Source organism: Manis pentadactyla, chromosome 1, assembly GCF_030020395.1.
Source record: "Manis pentadactyla isolate mManPen7 chromosome 1, mManPen7.hap1, whole genome shotgun sequence".
In the NCBI taxonomy this organism is placed as follows: Eukaryota; Metazoa; Chordata; class Mammalia; order Pholidota; family Manidae; genus Manis; species Manis pentadactyla.
The window spans coordinates 26,502,455-26,513,446 of record NC_080019.1 but is presented as its reverse complement, the minus strand read 5'-3'; positions in this window follow the sequence as shown (position 1 = coordinate 26,513,446).

Sequence of the window (10,992 nt, the reverse complement as noted above, 5' to 3'; positions counted from 1 at the left end):
GAACAGGCCCGCCAAATAGTTCGGCAATGTCAAGGATGTCTAACTCTCCTCCCAGAGCCTCATAACGGAATCAACCCCCGGGGGTTAGTTCCAGGAGAGATATGGCAAATGGATGTCACTCATTACCCTCCCTTTGGTAAATTAAAATATATCCATGTGTCTATTGACACATGTAGTGGTTTCCTATGTGCATCCTTGCAAACGGGAGAGGCAACTAAAAATGTTATTACCCATGTTCTCTCATGCCTGGCATATCTACCACCACCTAAAATCTTAAAAACTGACAATGGGCCTGGATACACCAGCTCTAGCTTTAAACAGTTCTGTGCGCAGTTAAGTATTAAGCACATAACAGGAATCCCCTATAATCCCCAAGGCCAAGGCATTGTTGAAAGAGCCCACTTAACCCTTAAAAACATGTTATTCAAACTTCAGTCGGGGGGAGAAGTACTCTATCCGAAAACAGGTAATGCAAAGACACTCCTAAATCATGCATTGTTTGTTCTTAATTTCCTTACTTATGACTCCGCGGGTAAAACCGCTGCTGATCGCCTTTGGCATCCCTCCACGGCAGATAATTATGCACAGGCTATGTGGAGAGATCCGATGACCAACACATGGCACGGGCCTGACCCTGTGCTCATATGGGGGAAAGGACATGCTTGCATATATGATGCTAAGGCACAAAATGCCCGATGGCTCCCAGACAGACTCATTAAACTTCTAGACACAAATAAAAGCAAGAACAATAATTCTAGTCCAGGGCATATTAACCCCTGAGAAGCCTTCCCTTTCTGTTTAATTTCAGGAGGCAAGGTCAAAGGACCTCTCAGTGTCTCACCAGTTCCAAGCAAGAGACCTAGTCTCTGTGAAGAAAGCGCCTCAACCAGAACCGGACTGGCAAATAATTTGAACTGATAACCCTCTTAAAATTCGCTTGTGTAAAAATGATTGTGTCACTAACAATTCTAATGACCCAGTTACTTCCCACCTTCCAGAACCCTAACCCCCATGAACCTAAGATGCTCACATGGCAAATCATCACCCCGGCTTCCCAACAAGTAGCAGTCCATTTAACAGGACAACACCCTAGGGGAACTTGGTGGCCTAACCTCACTGTGGACCTGTGCTCTCTCTTCAAACAAGACCCTTGGCACGAAGGTAGAATAGGGATACCAGGATGCGGTTCCCATAATTCCATGCAAGAACTCCAAAACACCTGCTTCTATGTATGTCCAGGCCCCCAAGCTGGCAGTGCCAAGATCTCACAGTGTGGTGGGTGGACAGATTTTTTCTGTAGATATTGGGGTTGTGAACAAACAGGGACATGTCATTGGCTGACAAAAGGTGCAAAGAGATCTCCTCAAAGCCTCATAAATATCCAGCGGAAGCCCTCGCAGAATAATACTTGTACCCAATACCCGATCTGCAACCCTATTGACATCTCTTTCACAGATGCAGGAAAAAAGACAACAAACTGGGAAAACGGGCTTATGTGGGGACTGAGACTCTACCAGAGTGGCTATGATAATGGAGTCTTGTTTATGCTCAAGCTTAAAGTAGAGCCTCTTCCGGCTGTCCCAGTAGGACCCAACGCTGTCTTGCGAGACCAGCCGCGTCTCCCAGCCCCGCCCGCGCCGACCCTAGCCCCACCTGCAGACGCTGCCACCCCTTCCTTCGCCTCCACTCTTAACCGACCCACCTTCCTTCCTAGCACCGGACAGCGCCTTCTCAACCTCCTTGAAGGAGCTTTCCGAGTTCTAAATACCACCAACCCAAATTCTACCAAATCCTGTTGGTTATGCTTTTCCTCTTCACCTCCTTACTATGAAGGACTAGGATTGTTAGGCAATTTTAACAATACGACCAGCCACGAAGCCTGTAGCTGGGGCATGCAAAAGTTAACCCTGACTGAGGTAACTGGAAAAGCTACATGTTTAGGAACAATTCCCTCAACCCATAAGAGTCTGTGTAATTACACCATACCCATAGTTACCTCGAGTGAATCTAGATATCTAGTCCCTCCCCGTCAAGGATGGTGGGCTTGTAACACTGGACTAACACCGTGTGTTTCCACCTCTGTTTTCAATTTCTCCCATGATTTCTGTGTTATGGTTCAACTAGTGCCGAGGCTTATATATCATGATGATCCCTCATTTGTCACTGAGTTCGACCCTAAAAATAGGTACAAGAGAGAATTAGTCTCGTTGACCCTAGCCACATTAGTGGGAGTAGGAATTGCAGCAGGAGTAGGAACAGGGACAGCTGCCATCATCCAGGGGAACCAAAACTATGAAGGGCTGAGAACCGCCATTGACGACGATCTAAAAACCATAGAACAATCTATTACCAAACTTGAAGAATCTCTGACTTCCCTTTCTGAAGTCGTCTTGCAGAATAGACGGGGGCTAGATCTACTGCTCCTAAAAGATGGAGGACTGTGTGCAGCTTTAAGAGAAGAATGCTGTTTTTATGCAGACCACTCCGGAATAATAAGAGATTCAATGTCAAAGCTTAGAGAAAGGCTAGACCAGAGAAAGAGAGAGCGAGAAGCTAGCCAAAGTCCCTTTGAGTCCTGGTTCACTAAGTCCCCATGGCTCACAACTCTGATCCCCACCATCCTTGGACCCTTAGCAGGACTCCTCCTTTTAGTGTCTTTTGGCCCTTGGGCCTTAAGAAAACTAACAGCCTTTATTCGAGAGCAGGTTGACCAGCTCGTCAAGCCAGCAGTTGCTGTTCATTATCACAGACTTACAGCCTGTGATGAAGAGTCTGATACCGAGCCAACCAACGCTCCCGGTCTCCAGTTCTCTACTTTACAAACGCCTCAACCATGGTACCATCGATTCTGGCACCGTAATTAATGTGGCCCATATGCTGGTCGGCCAGAACCAAGCATACCCCTAACTGTGAGGGTATGGGCATCGAGATGAGTGCGAGACAAAGTACCGCAAGGGAGGGTTCTTCCTAGAACCTCTCTGGTCCTCCCTGAGAATATGCCTGGTTTGCATAGAGGTTGGTATCCATATGTACATAAAGCCTTAATATCAGCTAGCAATTTGGCTTTCAGCTCTGCCTCTCCTCCCTAAAAGATACCGAGAGCATATAGGTAGACATTCGCAAGATGTTACCTTACTGGAGGAGCCAGGCCTCTATTCCCTCACTCGATTAAGGCCCACCTTTCTGAAATAAATAGAAAGGGAGGAGATGTTGGGAGCCACACAAAGGCAACAAGATGGCCACTGAAACAACAAGACGGCCACAGTTCATGAAGTTCCTGCTTCACTTCCTGGAGCTTAGCCGCAAGCCCGCGCGCGCCAACAAGGAAAACCCGCGCGCGCCAAGAGACACTCTCCTTCCTTATTGTCACCCCATTACCTTATATAGCCATCTCTGCTGCGCAGCCAATCCCCTGATAACAAGTATCCCACAGCCCGCTCTGCCCCTGAACATTAGTATATATGTACCCCCGTCTTGCAATAAAATTTGAAGGCTTGATCAGAATACTGTCTTGCCTTCGCTCTTCTCTCGCCCCCATTTTCTTCCAGATCAGATCCCCTTCGTCTCCACAAATAACTAGGTCCCGCTGGACGGGACAACTAACAATCAGTCAATAGGGCAATAGCTCTCAGGAATCAGAATAGACTCGGACTTGTATTCTATAACTATGGGGACACATCTACAGGATAGGAGCTTTTCTAGGAGGATGGGGTGTGGAGAATGTCTCTTCATTAACTTTTCCAGATTTCTTTTTCTCTTTGGCCTGATGGTTTGTGTTTAGATTTTGTATCTTTACTGAGGTAAATTTTAGCAATGACATGAAAGAAAAAAAATTCTACCATTTGCAACAACATGGGTGGAGCTAGAGGATATTATGCTCAGTGAAGTAAGCCAGGTGGAGAAAGACAAGTACCAAATGATTTCACTCATTTGTGGAGTATAAAATCAAAGCAAAACTGAAGAAAATAGCAGCAGACACACAGACTCCAAGAAGGGACTGGTGGCTACCAAAGGGGAGGGTGTGTGGGGAGGGAAAAGGGGATTAAGGGTCACTATAATCTGCAATCACAATATAGGTAGGTCTCAGGGAGGTAGACAAGCAATGACTCTACAGCATCTTACTATGCTGATAGACAGTGACTGTAAAGGGGAGCAGGGGTGAGGACTTGATAATATGGGTGAATGTTGAACACAATATTGTTCATGTGAAACCTTCGTAAGATTATATATCAATGATACTTTAAATAAATAAATTTTGGCAATAAATATTTTACTATAGTACATCCATTTCATTTTTTAAAGTTTATTATATTGAAAAAATATTCTTTGGAAAATATATTTGAAAAGATATTCTTGGAAAGTTATTTGAAAATTACATGTGGTTGTATGCTGCCTGTTTTTGTAAAATTGCTTAGTTGAATTTTATCTTCCTTTTCATGATTAGAAGTTTTATCCAAAGAAGATTTTTGATACCATTTGTTGTTTTGCTTTTTTTCTGATATTAATATTATTATTAACTTCATTCTTGTAACTTAGGTGTAATTTATCTTCTAATTTCTTGGGTTGAATTCTTAGATTATTTATTTTTATTTTCTCCTTTTGAAAGGTTTTGCTCCTATATATGTATTTTAAAATTTTAACTTGAGTTAATTCAGAAAAATCTAGAAAATATGAATGAAGAAAATGACTAAAACATTCATCCAACAACTATAGCTAGCTACCTTTAATATTTTAATGCATATTATCCATATAACTTTTTTTACACTCAAGTAAAATTAAAAGTCGTTGGGATAATGTCATAATACTGCTTTGTAACCAGAAATCTTCCTTAACTTTTAAATAATAAATATTATGTTAAGAAATACACACACCCCTGATAATAATCGATATCATCATTTTTCATGACTCCAGATAATTTTATTTAACCTATACTTCTTATGTGACCAAAGAATTACTTTCAAGATTTCAGATTTATTTATAAAAAATACACAGATATCAATTCTCAAATTATTTTCTTTTCTCCCCACTACCTCTTTTCAAGATCTGGTTGTATCTTTTCAAGATCTGGTCATATCTTTAAATGCATATTTGAATATATTTGGGTGCACTTGATTCAGGCATCTCTCAATTAGTAACATCATGGAGATTCCTCAAGTTAATCAGTATGTACATATAAAATACATTCTATTTAATTGCATAATATACCATGGCTACCTGTACTTTAATTTATTCAACCAATTTCGTAATTATGGATATGAGAATTATTTCCAGTTTGGCCACTTCAAATACTTTTTTTCATGTATCCTTCTGTACTTTTTTCTCACAGAAAAGATACCCAAAGTGGGTTACTGGTTCAAATTACATATTTATGTTACAACCACAGCAGTTTTTAGATTGCTTTCCTAAATGATTGTAGTAATTGACATTTCCCTCACTGATGTAAGATGTATCTAGTTTTCCTAATCTCACCAGCACTAAATGCTGAATGCTGGAGGTTTTTAAACACTTTTTACTGTTTGGTAAACTTTAACAATATGAACACACCCAATCAAGAAACAGAATATTGAAAGCATTTTGTAATGCTCCCATTTGCCTCTTTCTAGCAAACTATACCTCACTATCAAGCTAGCCATTATTTTCACTTCTAATAATATAGATTCATCTTGGCTCTTTTTAGCTTTATATAAAAAGAATTACATAATATGTTGTCAATTGTGTTTAGGTTCTTATGCTACCATAGCATTTGTGAGATTTATTTCTGCCTGTTGTTTAATGTACCAAGAGTTCATTCCTTCTTTTTTTTTATTTTGGTATCATTAATATACAATTACAAGAGCAACACTGTGGGTACTAGATTCAGCCCATTATCAAGTCCCCACCACATACCCCATTACAGTCCCTGTCCATCAGTGTAGTAAGATGCTATAGAATCACTACTTGTTTTCTCTGTGCTACACTGCATTCCCCATGAGAGTTCATTGCTTCTGACACAAGGACACTTTTGGAAGTAATGGACATGTTTATTATTTTGGGGTGATGGTATTGTGGATGTATGCATATGTCCAAACTCATTAAAGTGTATACATTAAATATGAGCAATTTTTTGTGCCAGTTTTACCTTAGTAAAACTGAAAAATTGTTCTATAGTACTTAATTCTATGAATACATAACTTTATTTATCTAACCTATTGTCAATGTACACTTAGGTTATATGTCAACTTTCAGCTATTGCAAATGGTGCATTTGAACACATGAGCATTCTTGTGCATGTGTTTTGGTGAACATATATATGCATTTCTGTTGTGTACATATCTAGAAATGGTACTGCTTGGCTGTAAAGTAGGGCTTCGAAGCTGTGATAGACATTGCCAAACAGTGTTTTGAAGTGGCTTTACCAATTTACTCATGGTGCAGGAGAGTTCTACCTGCTCCAAATCCTCATTCACATTGGCATTTCTTCCTTTTACTTTTAGCTGTTTGGTGGTGTGCTGTTCTACTACATTGTTTAAATTTTTTTTCTGTCTTTCATGGTGGGGCATCAACAGATATAATCTAACATTGATAAATCAAAAAATGGTGATATTAAATACTAGAAGACTTATAAAGATTATAAATCTAAGAAACTATCAAAAATATGGCATGTGCATTGTAACTGCTATCATCATCCCTACAAACCTCAACCACCAAGTTAAGGGGAACATGGACCAAATAAAATAAAAAGCAAAGTACACATTCAATAGAAAAATATATGACATAACAGAATTAATGAGTAAGCAGATCAACCAACACAAGAAGGCTGAACTAATTCAAAACTAATCAGACTTACACTGAATCAAAATCAAAGCTCAAGAATGCACTGTACAAAAGAAATACATTAATACATTTAAGAGCAAAAGAGGATATTGAAAGTAAAAAAACGGGGGTGTGTGGCAAGGAAATGCAAATTAGATGAAGAAAAGGTTTGTAATATTATTACCAAATAAAGCAAATTCAAGGCAGAAATAGATTCAATATGATTAAATTAAGTTAGAAACATCTTAAAGAAATTCAAGAATTATAGATAAAATTAGTCATAAAATATTCAAAGGAAATTTTTAATTTCACTCTCTTAATGAGATATAAAGTACATAAAATAATAAATAGAAGATGAAAATTATACTCAGTACTGATTTTTATTAGGAATCGATGTTTTCTTTTGTCAAATACTTTTTATGTATCTATGAGATGATTATATTTTTTAGTTTATTAATACAGAAAATAACATTTATTGATTTTCTAATGTTCAACAAGCCCTACTAGATCATGATTGTTTATATATATTATTAGACACTATTATTACATTTTTATTTTGAATGTTTTCATCTATGCCTATGAGGGGTATTAATCTATAGTTTTCCTTTAAAAGACTTAGCCTTACTCCTACCCTCTGTCTTTTCTCACTATTATGTTTGACTAGTTTATTAGTAAATCTTACTATTTTTTTTTATTATGACACAAAGACACCATCTACATCCCACTTATACCAAGGGTAATTGTTTTAAAGGCAGATTCCTGGACCCATACCAGAATCCTGAATCAAACTCTGTAGGAATAAGATCTGAAAATAAACATTTTAAAAAGCATCAAAGACTTTTATACACACTACAATTTGGTCATATTTATCCTATTCTAATTTTATTGACTATTATATATGAACTTCCATAAGTTGATTTAACAGCTTTTGAAAGTGTCAACTGAATTACTATTATAAAAAAAATTAATCAGTGCACTTCCAGTTTCTCCCACATTGCCTTCACATCCTATCTCAGTTCTTGTGTAATAGATTTATTTCTATATTAACGAGAGTGATATTTGCTTTCTGGATTCTAATCACAACTTCTACATTTTGTAGAATTATTTCTGTAATTAAAATAGTTTAATGTCATATAGTTGTGTTTGCCTTTAGATTGTTTACACTATTTGTAATTAATGTGATTCCTGATGAAGTTAGATGGAAATTATCTTGCTATTTGTTTTCTATTTCTCCCATAGGTTTTTGTTCTTTTCTATTTTTGTCACCTTTTGGGTTATTGAGAACTCTTATGAATCCATATTACTTCTTTTGTTGGATTATTATCTATAACTCCTGGAAAATTTTCAGCCATTACTTCATCAAATATATTTTCTTTCTTCTCCATTCCTTGATGACTCCAATTAATGCTTAAAGTTGTCCCACTGATTACTGATGCTCTTCACACGTTTAAAATTATTTTTTCTTTCTGATTTTCATTTCAGGTAATTTCTATTTCTATGTCTTCAAGTTCACTAATCTTTTCTCATGAAACTTCTAGTCAGACACATAGTATAGTTTTTATCTCAGATGCTTTCATCCCCGAAGTTTGGTTTGGATAATTTTTTATGCTCTCATATCTCTAAAATACTGAATATAAGGAATAGCTATAGTAAGTTTTACAATGTGTTTGCAGATGCTAACATCTATGTCAGTTTTGCATCAGTTTTCATTGATTTATGTTTCTTCTCATTATGGATCTTATTTTCTTATTTTTATATGCCTGGTAATATTGGATTAAATAAGACAGTTTGTCTAATTTAACCTGTTAGGTCCTGTACATATTTTGTATAGCTGTAAATATTTTTGAGTTATATTTTGTAATGCAGTTATTTGGAAAGATTGATCCCTTCAAGTCTTGCTGATTTTTTCTATTTTTTTTTGTTTTTATTTCATTGATGTTTGTCATAATTTTATTATTTCCTTTATCTGCTTTGTGTTTAATTGGAAATGTTTCTGTTTTCTCAAGCTGAAGCTTAGATCAATTCCTTTAGGTCTTTCTTTAATTTTTAATGTGAGTATTTAGTGTATAAATTATATCTAAATGCTTTTCAGCTATATTCACTCCTGAATTTTGATATATAATATTTTTACTGTTATTCAGTGGAAAACAGACCTGGGGAAGAAGATGATAGGAGAAAGAAACTATGAGAGGGACATAGGCTTGGGAATAAGAGAATCTAGTGTAAGAAATGATGTTATATGTTTAACATCATGAGTTTTCTGCAAAGATAACAAAATCCTATAGCAGTCATGCAACTATCTTTAAGAACATGCCTGTGGGCAAAGTGTATTCAATAAGCCATGGTATAAATATATATTAAGACAAAGGATTAGCATTAATAACAAATTGTCAAGCTATATGCTCAACTATGTTTTACATAAAAGTAACACCACATCACAAAATTGGCACTTCCAAAATTCCTTTCATAATCTTAATTATATCCACTAAAAAATAGCTGTTAGTACCTATTTTTAGTAAATAAAACAGTCTAATACTTGTGGCAATAATTACCTATTTCACTCTGTCTTGGAATATAATGACAAAAAATAAATTAAAAATATTCACCTTTTTTCCCATTTATTTCTTGTTAAGATAATGCAGCACCTTTTAATTTTAATGTGACCACACATGCTTGTATCACGATCAGCTAGCTATGTGGTGTTTTGCAGGTAATTTGTTGAAGTGTTAAAATTGGCAATGGTTTGTTTACAAAGGTGAGTAGATTCAAGATTAGTCATTTTTGTCTACTTTCATCAGTTACACATTCATGAACTAACAAAAAAAGTTGGAATTACAGATAGCATGTGAATTTCCATAACTCACAGTCTATCTTTTCTATAACCATTCTGTATGAGGATAATTTGTGAAGTCTGTGCACATCTGGTTAGTGTACAAGCAGGAAAAAGGTCAGTGTTCTAATAGTCAGTTGTCTTTTATAAATCCTCACAAATCAATCTTTAGTATCCTTTTGTTTAATAAAAGGGCTACTTTTGTTTAATGCCATGTGACAAAATCATGAGGATGTTTGCATTCTCCACTATCTTCATGTTGTTTCTTTATGTTTTCTGTTTTCTTAAGAAAAGAAAAGGAAAAGTAACTCTTTGTCCTTTGCTGCCATATATACTATTTCATCTCTTACCGATTTGAAAATTGTGAAGACTATTTTCTCCCTCAGGCAACATTTCCTTTGCCCATTTTAGGAAGCTAATCCAGAATTTACACTCTTCTGTGGTTTTTAGACTGTCATTTAAGTCTTGTAATAATTCTTCTTTCTATAGTCCAATCAACCTACCATAGGAAAAAAACAGTCTTACTTTTACTTGACTTCTCAGTCCATCTGTACTAATGGGGCAGTTTTAAAGAGTATCTTTAGTGCATTGGTCTTGATAATAGAAAAAGGAAAAGAAAGATATAGTCAACCTGCATCACTGCAACTATGAAGAATCCAAGGAGAGGATGAGGGTGAAACTAGAAATTACACCATTCAGGCAATTCTCAAAACTGCCAGATCATCTCAGGTAATTAAGGACTGTAGTCTCCCCTCCATGCTTTCCTCTATATCTTAGGGGCTGGAAACCTAATAACGACCTTTCTCCAAATCCCTGCAGCAAGACTCAAGTTGTATTCCACAAATGAGAGATACTCACATGAATCTTTGAAAGCAGGAAAGAAGAAACAGGCATTATTATTGAGTCTATAGCGGAGATGGGCAACAGTGTGGGCTTAGCAGGAGGAGGTAAGATTTTAAGAGAGCATCTGTGCTTTTTCCCATGCACCATGCACTCTAGTGCCACAGGCATGAGCAGCGGTTTCCTTCAATGTTGCTCTTCCTGGTTTCCTCAATGCCAGTGGAAGCTTTTCCTAACCTTCACTTCTCTAGTTCCTTCAGTGGTTTTGCAAGGTTTTAATTTACTGTATTAAAAACTTTTTACTAGAAATATCTAGAATGGCTTCTCTTTAGCTATCTGAATCATGACTAATATATTTCACTGACCCTTCTGTACTTCCCTTATACAAGGTTCCAGATAATTTTGAGTGAGCCCTAAATGGAGTCTAGGTATAGAGCCCTTTCCAATTATGCAAATATCTTTCCTTAATGGCCTTCAAAAAAAACAAAACCAATCTAATCCTCACCGAATATGCATCTTTATTGGTCTCC